Raw genomic sequence first — 16,629 nt, forward strand, 5'->3', positions numbered from 1 at the left:
ACGTAGACTCGGAATTCGTGTACGTACAGGACGGGTCTACGTTCAGACCGACAAACAATCTGCAAGCAAAATAAGTTTAAAGCATGTACACTAATTATATTCTGAAGTGCTTTCCTAGGCTGGTATGGGTCTTTGAAGTTGGGGCTGAACGACCATTTTATTGTAAATAATAGAGAAGGTTTTTTAAGATAGATAACTAAGCTTTAGATTACGATCAATTGAATTAAGTTCTACAACCATCGAGTTTTTTTCCCTCCACTGAAGCAACATTATTTCATTTATATAATTGCGGGCAGTAACTCGACACAAAAAAAAATTGTGGTAAATAGTTGCCTGCAACAAACCACACCCGAAAGGTCAGGTCACGGGATTTTTCATATATTTTAAAAGAGTTTTCATTCATGAATATCCAATATTTATAGTTCTAAAATGTACATTTGAGGTTTTTTGCCGTTATAATATTCACATTTTTTATTTTATTTTTTGCTAAACTGATAGCCAAGCTGCTACCATACGGGGTCCACTTAGTGGTGTATTTGTTACCTGATGCGGGATGATAATAAGTGCGACGCCCGCTGGTGCTTCTAGCGCGGTATCGCATCTACGCACAAAGATGTCTTTGCGTCATGCACGGTAAAACTATGAGATTTGAGTGGTAACCATAATATTATAAGGTGGAGAAATGAAAAAAAAAAAAAAAGTGTAACGCCAGTTCCTTAAACATTTTAAGGAATTTATCGCTGGAGTTTTATGCCTAAAAATTATTCTGATAAAGACGTTTTAGCCATTTACAATCTTATATAAATAGAGTTTTAAAAATTAAATACGGAAAACTACTCATTACACCTTCAGCGTATTCTTGAATGCTTTTCGTAAACAGACCCCACTCGGATATGTTGAGTAGTTTTGAAATGGCTTACTTTCTTCCGAAGCTCCGCACATCGTGTGTGTCCGTGTAGGCGGGGAGGCCTTAAGGTCTAGCAGTTTCGAGTCTGAATTAATAACCACCCCCCAGGAAAGCACGTGAGGAGTGTCTCAAGCCAATCGATGACGTTCGCACGAGGTCCAGTACCGCCGCGATAAACCAAAGATAAAAAATTAAACAGTCAATCCTTCGTCGGAACACGTTTAAGTTACAAAATGAAAAGCAAATGCTTTTAAAACCCCACAAATCAAACACGTTATTTCGTAACATCAAAATAATTTAAGTTGTAATTAAGATTACATTTATATTAATAATTATCTGAAGATTTCCCTACGGAAGTTAAACCACCAAATTCGTTATAGTTTGTGACTACCTTGAATATTAAAAAAAATTGGTTGTCTGTAAAGTGGGTTTACGGACGATAGTTTAACGTGACAATGTCATAACAAAACATTGACCAAATGATTGCATACTTGTATGAATAAAATTGAATAATTTTTTATTGAATTATAACTATTTTGTATGGATACAAAGGAGTGAAATGAAATCTACAATTTAATTAATAAAATTACTTTTATTTGCACTCATTAATTCAAATATGTTTACTACTTAAACGAACAGATTATTTTAACTATAACTTTTATACATGTTTGCTATTTAACTTCTTCCAATCTGTGTTATTCTGTTAAGGATAGGACGATGATAGGAAAAGTAGGAAACGAATGGGAGTGTTTCAAGTTTAATGTGCCTCGAAAAAGTCAAATCGATGGTTGTTCCAATCGAGTGGAAGAGAGTGAGGTGCGGCGCAAGCGTACAATGAGCGTAACGGGACAATGAGCTTAACGGGACACTCGTGAGTGCAGCCGGCGTTCATCGATTTATTAGACGTCACGTCATAAAAAAATCCAGAAAATTGATAGTATCTTTGGTTTTTAAATTTATTAAAATAATTAAACTAAGTATAAAATCGCTTCCTATCTTCTCTAACATCTAAATAATTAAAGGTGTATTGCATTGACTAAGATTCTGGTGCAATGTTCACTCTTCACGCGCACACACACACAACACACACATGGACACAACACACACATGGACACAACACACATGGACACAACACACATGGACACATACACAGACACACACCTCACCCCCGACATCGCGGGGAGGCGACTATAAATACTCACGTGGCGCGTTGTGGTCATTAGCGGAAAAAATAGAGGAAGGGGGGGAGAGAATCTATATCGCCCAGGCGCTTCACTAACCACAACAAATTTCTGCAAAGGAAGCGTATGCTAGGAGGGAAGGGGGGGAAAAGGCGGGTCAACATAAATACGCAAGAACGTTCTCCTCTGAACAACTATAGCATTACCTTTCAGCATGTATTACTCTGTTTAACAACACTTCCCGTAACTCTTGATTCTTTCCAAGCACCACTACACTGTGATTCTTTTCAAAAATATTAATGTAAAATTACAGATATTTTGTAAATGAGTACGTTCAAATGAAAACAACTGTGTCGCTACAAAATAGTGTTCACATTAATACTGGGTTTGGACTCTTGTCCGGGCCATTTATGCTGTGTGTTCCCAGTACTCCCAATAGTTAACGCCGGCTGCACGCACGAAAAAGTGTCCCATTACGCACACTGTCCAGTTACGCTGTGTCCCGTTACGCTCATTGTACGCTTGCGCCGCATCTATCTCTCTTCCACTCGATTGGAACAACCATCGATTTGAGTTTTCGAGCCACATTAAACATGAAACACTCCCATTCGTTTCCTACTTTTCCTATCATCGTCCTATCCTTAACAGAATAACACAGATTGGAAGAAGTTAAATAGCAAACATGTATAAAAGTTATAGTTAAAATAATCCGTTCGTTAAAGTAATAAACATATTTGAATTAATGAGTGCAAATAAAAATAAAATTTATCATTTAAATTGTAGATTTTATTTTACTCCTCCTTTGTATCCATACAAAATAGTGATAATTCAATAAAAATGATTCAACTTTATTCATAAAAGTATGCAATCATTTCAACATTTTTTTGTTATGACGTTGTCACGTTAAACTATCGTCCGTAAACCGACTTTACAGACAACCAATTTCTAAATATTTTGAACGTAGCCTAACCATCGAGCGACCTCGCTCTTTGTACTGTGTATACTCGAAAACAAAGTAAAGAGAGACGTCACTCCTTTATTGGCGAAAATTCCTTTTTGGTCTCTTTTCGATGGAGGGGGGGGGGGGGAGGGGCTGATGTGTGGACAGCAGGTCCCTGCATACATATTAACCTCAGTCAATGTAGATGGGAAACAAAACCATCAAATAAAATGTAAGTTAAAATATAAGCATTTTTAATGTGTAGTATGTAGTGCCTACATCCCGCATACTAATGCCAATAACTAATATATTCGTGTTAATGCTTCATAATCCTCCTTTTTTTTTTCAAATAAATTTTTATAGCTACATGCTCAAAAAATATTTTTAACGTCCATACAGTGCGGTATTTTCGTTAATTTTTTTATTATTTCTTAATAGTCTTTCGTTTCTGGGAGGTTGTTTTGTTCATAACTAGCACCCAACATATTTTCAGACCGATTCACGAATTTAGAAACGAATACAATTAGAATTTCAAGTTGCATAAGAATAAAAACCACGTAAATGTATACACGTGCGTAGAGAATATAAAAAATCTATCACAAAAACAAAAAAAAAGTGTAACAGCCTGACCACCTTTACGAATGGTTTTATTGATGTCCCCAATACAGGGAATAGTTTCAACACGCTAAAATTAAGTAGCTTTAAAATCAATACATATTTAAATCCTGCAAATAACGATTTTTAGATTAACGCTAGAACACAAAGACTACCTTAAAATCATGCGAGTTTGTGCTTCATTTCGAGGTTGGTAATATAATATAGACTAACTTACTTCAAATACGAGCTTCGTAGTCTATATATATTCCACTGGTGCCACACTTCCAATGATTATGGTGCATCCTATCCCCCCCCCCCCAAAAAAAAAACAGTTACTAGGTGGTCCGGGGATACTTACCCAGGAAAAAAAAATATTTTATCATGATCATGTTTTAATGTAAACATAACGCTAAAATATTAAGCGAATTATTCAACTTAAGACGCAACGCCAACTGATAATTGTTTTTAGATTTTGTGTTTAATTTATTTTATTCCCCCCCCCCCCCCTTTTTCCCACACACAGACAAAGTATTTGAAGTCCGCACTCAACAATTATTTATTTATTTTTTATTTGGTTTATTTTATTTTACTTCCTCACACAAATGTTTTACGTTCTACAATTTTTTTTTTTAGATTTTTTTGTTATTTTCTTACTTCTCCCCCCCCCCCACCCCCCCAATTTTTCTAAGTGTTTGAAATCCACTTCTCCCCGCTGCCAGTGATGTAACTAGCGCCTTGTGGGAAGAAGCCGCGCGCTTGAGAAAGCCCGCGGGAAATACTTCCAGGCAGGCGGCGGACCAAGGAAGCTAGACATGAGGAAGATGATGAGGGGGGTGGGTGGAGGGGGGGGGGGAGGAGGAAAACCGCGAAGGAAAGGCGGACGAGGCGACACGGGCTGTTTTCTGCCCACACACGAGACTCGGGAGGTCACTATTCTTTGTTCGGCGAACAATGGAAGGAGGAGAGGGAGGGGGGCGAGGGAGGGAGTGCTGGAAGGAGAAGAGGATGAGGAGAGGCTGCAAAGAGCCGAGAGGTCCAGCACTCCAGCCCTCTTCCAGGTCTCACCACGAGAGAAGAGCTCCGCAGCAGTACAGTCCGAGTCACGTAGCTTTGCCTTAACCGTAGACAACCACGGGTCTTAGAACTCCTTCGGACGACACCAGCACTATATACTCCCTTAAGAAGCCCGCCTCGTCAGGGTTGTATCCGTGTTGGTGAGGCGGGATGATAAGCGCGACGCTCGCTGGTGCTTCTAGCGCGGTGTCTCCTCTGGACTGGCGCGCAGTCTTCTCGTCGTCACAGGACAACTGTGAAATCTGAGCGGCGACCGTAACTTTATATGGCCGAGAAATGAAGATAAAGGTGTAATGCAAGTCCCTTAAGTGCTTTCAAGAATCTGTACCGGTTGTTTTACGCCTAAAAATCACTCTGAAAACATGCGTTTTTAGCCATTTTTAACTCTTCTAAAAATATTGTTTAAATATTTAATCCGAAATCAAAATTTTTTTTCCGGCCCTCAGCGAACTCTTAAATGCTTTTCGTAACTATACCCCACTCGGATATGTTGAGTAGTTTTGAAATCGCGTTGTTTTTCCTGAAGCTCTGCGCACAGTATGTGTGCCCGGGTAGGCGGAAAGGGCCTAACACATTTTTGAAAAGAAAAAAAAAATTGGGCGCATGTATGTTTCCATTATTTATCGCCTATTGGCTTAGGTGTAAGGTCTCCGCTTTACAACCTCGAAATGGGACTGCACTCGAGATTAAAAATAAATATCATCGACGACACTGGTGACACCTAGGTACCTGCAATCCTCGCCAACTAAAATGGCGGCCGACAGAAGACCACTTTACTTCACCACAATAATTCTGGCATGGCAAATGATAACTTGTACTGCTGAATTATCTACGGTATTCCAAAATTCCCTCAACGTGCCACATTCAGACACGGTGTACCATATTCATAATACGTACCTTAAAAAAGAGGCATAAACCTCCCTCCTTTTCCCTCTTATGGATTGAAAAGTTTAATTGAGTACCTATGGTGTCATAAATTTGTCTACGTTTTGAACTTAAACTTCTTTACAGCCAGTAGGGCTAAGTCGTGGCGATGACAGAGCGTAATGAAAAGAGCAACGCTAAGGAGTGGGACTCTCGATGTCGGAGAGGGGGTGGGTAATAGCTAGGGACTGGAAAAATTCGCGTATTCAACTACCTCCATGATAAGACTCCACGATCCTGTGCACACTCGGGCAAACGTCACCTGTTCATTGGCTACTGACTTGTGAGGCGTCTCAACTGGGAGACTCGTGATTCGATACTGCTTTGACTGAGGGTCTATAGTTGGCCCACAGTCCTCCAGGTCAACAGCGAACCAATAGCAGAAGTTGCATGAAGGTACAATTATTTGCATTCCAGCACGTTGCGAAATGAATCCCCGAATTTTTCCTGTCTCTAGTAATAGCTATCAAAGTAGAGTCCACATAACTGCAAGACTCTTTGTCGGTTTTTTTTGTCACCATGTGTGTTACCATTGTGAAATTTGTTTTAGTTTTATCATTCACGTTAGTAATTTAAGTGTGAAGTTTCACTTGATAAGGCCGGGGTTATAAAACACGCAATAAACTCAAAAGAGTGTAAGAAAAGCATGACGCAAATCGTTCAGAAATCACATCTTCAGATTGCTGGTTTATAAAATACACAAATGTGCAATATCACAATGCAAGTATCGTCAAAATTCCAACTTCCTTGCGTTTTGGCTTGAGATTTCGAGGAGTGTTCCGAAAACCGTTTTTAAAAGACGCAGAAGTTACGTGCACAGAAGCCCACGACGTCCTTAAAGTTTTTTTTTTTTTTTAACTTTCACCCAGCGGTAAAAAAAAAATATTTTTTTTTTAATTTCAAATTTAATAGAAAATTTATTTCCTTTTCGTGATACTGTTGTAAAAAATTCGCTTTTCTATTATTTCACATCTTCCCGACCTGCGTGTTTCGTAAACGACTGACATTTTCGCGTTGGTTGCGTCGTTCATGAACCAAGTCTGACGGCGCGCGGCGGCCATCGGGAATCGAACAAGGGTCTTGCTCCGGCGAGGAGAGTGCAATGCCCTCGGAGGACAATGATGGAGAGAGAGGTCACGAGGAGAAGTGGGGGGTACAAAATGGAGGAAGGGTGAAAGAACGGGGGAAAAAAATAGGTAGAGGGGGTGGGGGAGGGGGGAGAGAGGGCTACGACCATAATAGTCGCCGATGTCGGCGCGCAACGAGCGTTGAGGGAGGACGTGGCATTAAGGCCACTTTAGCGACGACGAGAGAGGCGCAGCCGATCGAAATTCAACTCTCCCTCCAACTGGTACCAACCGAGCAAGCTTCCGAGAATCGATTCCCGCTCGATCCATTTCAGCGCGGCCGTCCAAGAAAAACAGTCGGGAGGATTTCTCGCTCGGAAACTGCAGCCACTGTACCTAAAACTAATATCAAATAAGAAAAACAATGCATTTTTACTATATACTGGAATTACAGCGTACTAAAAATTATAATTCGTACCTTAGAAAATGGGGCAGAACCTCTCTCCCCCCAACTCACCGGGTACGTTTTACGCACATTCGCCTTTTCTCTACTAGGTGCACCCCTGTCTTCCTTCGCGTGCAAAAAATAAGAGCTAAGAGTTTTCGTCCAGCAGAAACATTGCAACTTAACGAGCTGAAAAAATACATCCTTGAATATTTCATCATTTTGCTAATTTTCATCACAATCCATTACACAGTGTTTTTTTTTTGTGATGCTGTAACGTTTAACAGTAAGAACAATAAGCAAATTTTTAAAGGATTTTTTTGGGGGGGTCTATAACTTTCTTACTTTATACTCGACCAATATTATTCTCATGTGAAGAAACAACTACGTCACAGCTTTATTACACGTAGCCCATTAGATGAATACACGCTGACTCCCACGATAAAGGTATTTTAACAAAATTCATAACACGGTAAAGTCTGTTCCCCCTTCTGGTATTGACAGACCACTCATATTTGTATATGATTTTATTTGCAGCGAGATCTTGAGAGACCGTAACATTCGACGACACTAAACCATGACTAATACACGCGAGGATATCTATAGCCTGTCTCACGCTTATATTGCAGTACCAGAATAAAATGGCGAACACTCGTTACCAGGTTGATAATACCCGGCTTGTTAATCATAATAAGTTTTAATACTTTCTAATTATAGTATTTGATTTTCCTTAGACCATAAAATAGTGTCTTCTTACAGTATTATAACATCTGTTTTTTTTTTAAGTGAATGTCGTTCCGATGATTACATGAATACCATGGAATCCTGTTGCTATAAAAAATGTTGATCCACAAATTGAATCTCTAATCGTGAAAGGAGCTTCAATATATTCATATATGTGTAGTATTCTCAAGTAAATTCCTAAAATAATTATAATTATTGTTAAAAACTTTGATTTATTTCTTTAAAATTAGTCATGTTTTTCACTTCCAGAAAAAGTGTGATCACAACAAAAAAAAATTTTTTTTTTTGCTGAGGTTGGCAGCGTTTACGTTTTTGACGTGATAACGTCTTATAAATCGATGAACGCCGGCTGCACGCACGAAAAATTCTCACGTTCCGCCTGAGCCGAGCGTGCAAGAACCAACCATCCAACCACCGTGCGAGAAAATCTTCTATAATATCAAACATGTTAAGGCGGGCTTTTTAACTAACTGTTCGTGATTATATTTAAACAAATTATTTAAATTAAATTTGCAAAAACTGTAAATAATATTTGAAAATTTAAAAGTATGCATTTTTTTCATCAATGTTTTCTTATGACGTTATCACGTAAAATTATCGTCCGTAAACCGACTTTACAGACAACTCCTTTTTTTTATTTTTTTACTCTTGATGATTGCAGAGGTAAGCCTACGATTCACTCGTCCTTCTGGACATACCCGAATACTCACGTTGGCAAGCCTTCTTTTCACAGACGAGAGAGCCAAACACGAAGTTCCCCGAAGTTCATGCTCGCTTTGTTTTTTCCGTACCACAACAGGTGTATTTATTTGGGGGAAACAGTTTACATGATTACACAGTATTTTTAATGTAGCTATCCTAACCAAATCAACCGTCCACAATGTTTTAAAGTATTTATAATGTAGCTAACCTAACCTAATTGACCATTAGTTATCATGAGTTGTATATTTATTTACAATGAACGAAAAAAAAACCGAAGATGCACGATCGGGAGTTTGGCTCTCACGTCAGTTGAAAGAAGGCTTGCCAACGTGAGTATTCGGGTATGTCCAGAAGGACGAGTGAATCGTAGGCTTCCCGATTGCCGAAGAAGAGAACCTGTGGGGACTGGTCGAGTGACTGTGAATCTTAAAAGACTTCCCCTCCCCCCCCCCCCTCCCGAGAGCAGGATACAGCTAGCCGGCGAGGATTGCCTTCTTCCGGGCTGCTCCGCTTGGCAGCGCCACCGGTACACACATACACGCATACACACGCGCTAGACGGTAAACGAGATGCCCCGAGTTCTAACGGGAAACCCCGAGCGAGATGCGCTGACCCGCTATCAAGTCCCGACCGTTCGCCAAGTTCGACGCTCGCTCGTTAAGATTCGCGGTTGAGTCAATAGGACCCACTGTCAACGTACTACCTTTGAATACATATATACTGTATAGAAGTCGCGAGTGGATAGGATTTACTCTACGTTTTTCAGAAGCGCATGATGAGCAGCTTGGGAACTTCGCCGCCTGCAGTGCGCTGCCGTTAACGCCCTGTATCGTCTTAGGTTGTTATTTACACGTTAGAACGCAGCACTGTCGCCCGCTGTCATTCCCCGCACCCCCGCACCCATCATTCACTGCAGCTCAAGCTCGTTCCACGGGAGGGGGAAGGGGTGTTTGAAGAGTTCGAGACTTGTCCGCTAGGGACCACCACAAGTCGATGCCCTAGAGATGGTGGCGATTGCGGCGGTGAATTAACCAACTACCTCAAAACCGTATTAGAAATTTTAACCTGGGCTGGCGACTTCTATACAGTATATATATTCAAAGTTACTACGAAGCAAACTGCAGGGAGTTCTCGAGAGACACTCAAATGAGTCAAATTGATGGTTTCTCTGGGGGGGGTCCAGGCAAACAACAACAATTGGTCGTCTGTAAGTCGGTTTACGGACGATAGTTTCACGTGACAACGTCATAACAAAACATTGATGAAATGATTGCATACTTTTATGAATAAAATTGAATAAATTTTTATTGAATTATCACTATTTTGTATGGATACAAAGGAGGAGTGAAATTAAATCTACAATTTAATTGATAAATTTACTTTTATTTGCTCTCATTTATTCAAATGTGTTTATTACTTTAACGGAGAGATTGTTTTAACTGTAACTTTTATACATGTTTGCTATTTAACTTCTTCCAATCCGTGTTATTCTGTTAAGGATAGGACGATGATGGGAAAAGTAGGAAACGAATATGAGTGTTTCAAGTTTGATGTGCCTCGAAAAAGTCAAATCGATGGTTGTTCCAATCGAGTGGAAGAGAGATAGATTCGGCGCAAGCGTACAATGAGCGTAACGGGACAAAGCGTAACGGGACAATGTGCGTAACGGGACAATGAGTTATCCTTTTACGTGTGTGCAGCCGGCGTTCATCGATTTATTAGACGTTGTCACGTCAAAAAATCGCCTATCGTCCGAAAAAAAAATTATGTTCCCGCCACTGATGCAAAAGAAGGAAGCAGATAATGCACACGGCGAGTCTGAATATGACCAACGAACTGCAGCTCATCGTGGCAAAATACTTTGAAAACATCTGCATATACAACTTAATGGTCTAAAGTGCTTCTTAAGGCTCGTGTGTACGTTAGAGCTGGACATTTATTCTGTAAATAATAGATAAAGTATTTTAGATAGAACACAGGTCATCCGAAAACTTTATTTAACTGCGAATGAAGTTCTTCAACCACAGCGAATTTTGTCGCTGAAGCAAAATTATTCATTGAAATAATTGAGACTAACACCTTTACTGTTCATACAATTTTTGTGTCGTGTGCATCCTCTTAATTATTTCAATTTAATAGTTTTGCTACAGCGACAAGATTCGCGGTGGTTATAAAACTTCATTCAATAAACATGTTTCAGACGCTCGTGTTCTATCTTAAATACCTACATAACTATTAACAAAAACAAATTGTTTCTTCAGCTCCATCTTCAAAGACGTATACCATCCAGCCTTGGGAAACTCTACAGACCGTCAAGTTTCAAATTCAGAATCGGCAGAGAAAAAAAAAAAAAAAGTAGTGCCGAGGGAAGAAAAAAAAAAATCGAGCCGCAAGAAATAAGCGTGATTGCGTTCGGCCACGGGCAAGTTACGCCTTTCGACCGGGGCAGATAAAGACGAGAACTGCCAAAGATGGCGCGTAGCCTCTGGAGAACGGGGAGTTTCCCCCGACAGTCGAAAAAAGAAAACACGCGAGATTGGATTAAAACAACAGGCCGCAGGAGGAGGAAAGAAAGAAAAAATCACAACAAACAAGGAAAGCGGGAAGAGATAAGAGGAAAAGCCCCCGTCTCATCGTTGTGAGTGCGCGGTCAAGGTTCGAAGGAGAGATACAGGAACAGAAAGACGTCATCTTTGGTTTCAACAGTTCAGTTCTCCCAACGTTCGATTAGCAAAACGCAGATCCGTTAAACCATAATGCATGTATACTAGAGCGGAACACTTTGAATTAATAGTAGTACAAAGTAATCACTGGAATGATGAATTTTATTTTTGGGATTGACTACAACCATGGGCGTATCTCCTATAATTTTTTTCGGGTTTGGGAATTGGGGGGGGGGGGGGGGGGGTGCCGGTTTATTCGTGTGTCTGACTCGGGGTATGTGAACAGGTAGCAGGTTTTCGCGAAAAGAAACAGCCCAGCGGGGATCAGGAACTGATTCTGCCGGCGTGTCTGGAAGCGGTCAAGGTTTCCCCGGAGCATCAACCCGCGCACTCCTTTCACTGCCTTGGTTTATAGGCCCGGGAAGGCCGGGGGGGGGGGGGGGGGGACAGAGATATTCGCGCCACCTGAGAAAATAGTTCCGTCTCGTTTCAGATCATTGTTATTGCTCTTTACCAACACATCTCCCCTTAAAAGGAACCATTAGTCTAAAAAAATCTTTCAAAAGTACATCTTAAAATAATTGGGGGGAGGGGAATTGTTCCCTATTTCTACGATTCAAATTTTCAAAACCAAATTTAGTTTGGACGTAGTAACAGTTTGGAATCACAAACACATTCAACTGATTTCTTTATTTTTAATATTTTACGTAAAAATAAAATTAATTTTCGTTACACGCAACAATTGTTCCTTAAAAGGAATCCAGTATTTCCAAAATAAAAATTATTTTTGGTATTTATATTATATTCCTACCTTTATTTTAATATTCAATGTTAGATGCAACTGGATATGCAATAAGGAACAATTATGGTAAGTTTAATTTTATGCAGCTGAAGTCGATTCCTTTTTTTTTCTTTTGGTTACCGTTTTGAAGCACACCAAGATATTTAATTTTTAAAGTATTTGGAAATTGAAAAAAAATTAAAACATATTAAAATATAATAAATTAACATCTGTTACTTTATGAATAATTTATGCAAACATATCAAACAAATGTGTTAGTAGCTATCTTTTTGCCTACGTTTGAAGTGCTGAGAAACCCACAAGAACTACAATAGCACACACAAGGAAGCGAGTGCTGGTCAATATGTGTGTTGCGTTTATGCGTCTTGTGTAATTGTAAAAACTGGTAGTCGAAAACTTCATTATTTAACTTAATCGCTTTGCGCTTCTCGGGGTGATTCATAAACCCGGCTTTGCGCGGTTACAGATTACGGGAATGTATTAATATTTTAACTGTATAGTAATGTGTTTAAATAAATGTGATATTTTTTTTTTCATAGGAAAACGGTAATGTCCGCATAATAGTACCGCAGATTTACCTACACGAAATTTCACCCGAATTGGTCGTTTGGAACCGGAACGGAAAAGCAAAATGAATAGAAAATCGGTCTACAGATATCAAGTAGCTCTTTATTTTAGGGTCAGCCCCACGGCAGTCTGTGATAGTCTGTAAACAGCAAGCGTTCGTGGGTGAAATAGTCTTCAAGCACGAAAGAATCATAAAACGGGAGAAACCATTGTCTGGCAGTATCAAAATTTTCTCTTGTTTATGAACCACGAGTTATTTAGGCAGTTTTTTTTTCCTCCCTACAAAACCAGATGCGCCAAATGCAGTCAACATGATCCATACATTAATGACTTCTTGGGCTTGTTTCCGATTATCTCCTCAAATGACCCTTCTGCCCGAACGATCCTTTAAAATGCGTCTTAAAAATACGTCAGATATTGTAGCTGACCTTGCCAATAGTTGCGAAATCACCGATGCGGTCTTAAGTGAACGGAAGAGTCTTCGCGTATTTTACATGCATCTTTGCGACATTCCATCGATGGGTTTTGTGGCGCGATCTTTCAGGAAAAATGCTTAAATAGTCAAGTTGCTTAGCCGACCAATTACTGTCTAGCTAATTCCGAACTCAGACTGAATGAAAAAAAAAAACATGTTTGTAACACCTGCTTGCCATGATCATTTTACTACTTGCCTACTGCTTGAAACTGTGTGAACGTGTGAATGACTGGTTTTAATGTAAAAATACTATTATCTTTTTTATGGCAACGCCGGATTTTTTAAGCGTTAATTACTTTCCAGCAAGTGTGTGCCTACGCTTAATTTTTATTTACCCGTAAATTAGTTTTTTTTTTTGTTAAATTTTGAAATGGTTACCACTTAAAATTCCAAGGTGTGATGTAAAACAGAAAATATGTTTAGTTGAAGGAAAAATGTATCGCCGTAACTTCGCCACCAATAAAGACGATAATAAATTAATGAACACACTTATTTATTGTTATATTTACCGTCAAATTACTGCAACATATAAAAATTGAAAATTGCCTGAAAATAAGAGTGTGAAAATGTGAAATACTCATACAAATGACTGCCGTAATAGCACTTTTTTGTATGCTCATCTGTTAGTGTTAACAGAATGCTCATTATCCTTCCACACACAGTTTCTCAATATATGCACCCAGCCTTGAAATCAAAGGCTCCATCGCTAAAGGACACATCCTTACTATCAGAAACAGCAAACATTAACTAAAAAATTAAGATACATTAAAAAATTTGTATGCTACATAGCAATGTGGTAGAAAAATTTTTTTTTACTGAGGCAATCGCTATTTTATATTTTAACAAACAAGTTTTCGACGTATTTATTTGTGAAATATAAATACTTTGCTGCGCTAATGAAACATTTTTATGCTTACGGAACAAATAGTTTCGCAAGTATTTACTCAGTTCATACAGCGTGCAGTTTGGAAATGCGACAAGTTCGAAGAAGCCAAGTACTTGTATTTTTACATCACCCAACGACACATGCAGTTAAACCACTGATCTTCAAAATTCTCTTCAGGTTTACAGAACTACTCAAAAAAATTAAGCTTGCCATCAAATAGTGCTGCATAGGGATCAAATTATCGAATCTCAAAACACGTGAATAAGTATGAAATAAATGTGTTATTACATACTTCCACTGCATTGTTAGTCATAACTAGAACTTTTTCAAAGAAAAGTTCGGATAATATAAAATAATAAGGTTTAAAATAATTATTGAAAAAATTATCAGTTCAATTTGTTAAAAAAAAAAACTAGTTTAATGCTATCTAAATGTTTGCAAATATATACAACTATTAAACGGAAAATGTTTTCCTCAGCGTACAAATCGATGAAGTACGCGCCAGTTTTGGTTATCTCTAGCTAAGTCAGACGGTAATGCAAATTCGTTCGTGGTACCATTGAATATATATAATGTATATTCAATGGTGGTACAAACACGATTCCGAGGCTGTACTAAGTATAAAATAACGATACATTTTAATTAATAACGGAGAATATTTCCTTTTTTATATTATATTTTAGTAAAAAATAAAAAAAGTACTACTTACCAAGTTAAACAAAAAAGGTGACACGATTTTTTTTTGAAAATTAAAATTTCGAAAATTAATTTTGTACACTGTTAGAAATAAATATATGACGTACGTGTAACGAGAACTCCAAAACTTTGATACTATGGCATATTGGACTTTATTTTTTCCCCCGCTATACCTGTAATAAAAATAGAACAGTAAATAAATCAGTTAATTGATTTTTTACACATCGAAGAGATGTTGCTAATAAACGCCCCGTCCAATATTAACATTTATCATATTGATAGATTGTAACCCTTCAAAAAATAACTACAAAATAATTAAACAGGCGACATGGATTATACTGTACTTTATCCAAAATAGCTTTCTTGCATTAATTGTTTGGCCACAAATTTTCTCAGCACATATTGGTTAAAAATTATTTTCAAACTTGAAACAAATTTAGTGACTTTTTACCGATATTGGGTTGTATTTTGTGAAAAAAATTCTGTTTAAAAAACATTTCGATACGGAACACGAAATTCAACGAGTCTTTCAGTATTTTCCTGTGATGGGCAACATCTAACCTCGGTAACAAGCAAATTCATGTGTTCTCATGTTGCAAATACACGTATAATACGAAACTCGGACACAAAATTTAATGTAGAATTTTTTTTTTTTTTTTAAATATAGCGAGCGTGGTAAATACACGTAGATTATGATTTCAACTGAATTTCCGGTCGTAGATTTCCGCACCCGCCGCTAGAATTCGCTGCCGGAGCAGCTACGTCGACTATCGAATCATTCCATTTGCGGAGCGAAATTTTAAACTATACAATGAAACGGCTCCTGTAAAAGCGAAAAAGACTCGGGGGAGAAAAAAAAAAACAACTAAACCCCGGCTTTGGATGTGATTTTCGCCAAGTAATTCGGTGAAAATACAGACCATGTTGTTAAATGTATAAAGTTTCCGTTTGTATTTGAGAACATTGGTTCGCGCCAACCGCCAAAAATGACGTGGTTACACATTTCCGTTCCATTCTCGAAATTTCTCCTACCAGAAAAAAAGGGCGGCATAGCGAACCCTGAACAATTTCTGATTTTTACAATCATAGTTTTCCAAAATTACTAAAGTATTATTTTACTGCAGTGCTATAAACAACATCACGTTTTTTTGAACCAGAAATCAAATACACATAACTAAAATGAGAACTACAAAAATTATCAATCAGCTTCCGACCCACTGTTAAATAGAGCAGCAAGCTAATTAAGACCATACCTAACTTAACTGTTCGTTATTTTTCAATACTTAATATACTAAAATTTATTAGAAAAAATAATAATAATTTGGCCCCTGCCTGAACCTCGTTCTGTATCCGCCCTTGGTCCTGAAGAATTGCCGTTGTGCCGAGGGCTGAAGGTGTTCAAACACACATCATGAAGCTCTTGGAAAGAGAACGGAAGACGGCGCGTGAAACTTACCTGTCCGGACTTGCAGCGCGCTGCCCGGCCTCCGGTAGCGAGGGAGGGACAGAGTGTAGGCGGAGGAGGAGAGAGAGAGAGAGGGGGGATGGCCCACCGCGACACCTGCACTCCACGACGCACGGGTAGCGAGTAGCGACGGGCCGAGCGCAGCGCCAGCTCATATCTGCGCAGGCGCGGAGGGACCAAGTTCGCCGCGCGACCGCAGAGCAGCGCTGCAGTCGCGAGCGCGCGGGAGAATCCACCCCCCCCCCCCCTCAATAAATCGTTCCATCGACCCCGGGTGCCCGCGTTTTTCTTTACAGGTTATGTTCGGACCATCGCATTAATCGAAATCCGACGATTGTTCCTTTTTCGCGTATACAGTTTGTATATTTTTAAATAAAGTATTAAAATTAAAGAAAGGAATTGTTTGTATTTGTCATGCACAGCTGAAGAATAAGTTTGATTTTGAAAATATGAACGGAACTTTTGAGGAACATTTTTTTCTGGGAGCAACTGTT

General features: G+C 38.9%; 1 protein-coding gene across 1 annotated transcript in view; it reads right to left on the minus strand.

Moving 5' to 3' along the window:
* The window catches only part of LOC134540233 (apomucin), a 71,125-nt gene extending 54,836 nt beyond the window's left edge, over positions 1–16,289 (minus strand). Inside the window, exon 1 of the mRNA XM_063382848.1 lies at positions 16,127–16,289. The gene's annotated coding sequence lies outside the window, so the exon portion shown is untranslated. The remainder of the gene's footprint in view (positions 1–16,126) is intronic.
* Between the last annotated feature and the right edge of the window lie 340 nt (positions 16,290–16,629).

The sequence above is a fragment of the Bacillus rossius genome, chromosome 16 (genome assembly GCF_032445375.1).
Source record: "Bacillus rossius redtenbacheri isolate Brsri chromosome 16, Brsri_v3, whole genome shotgun sequence".
NCBI classification, from domain to species: Eukaryota; Metazoa; Arthropoda; class Insecta; order Phasmatodea; family Bacillidae; genus Bacillus; species Bacillus rossius.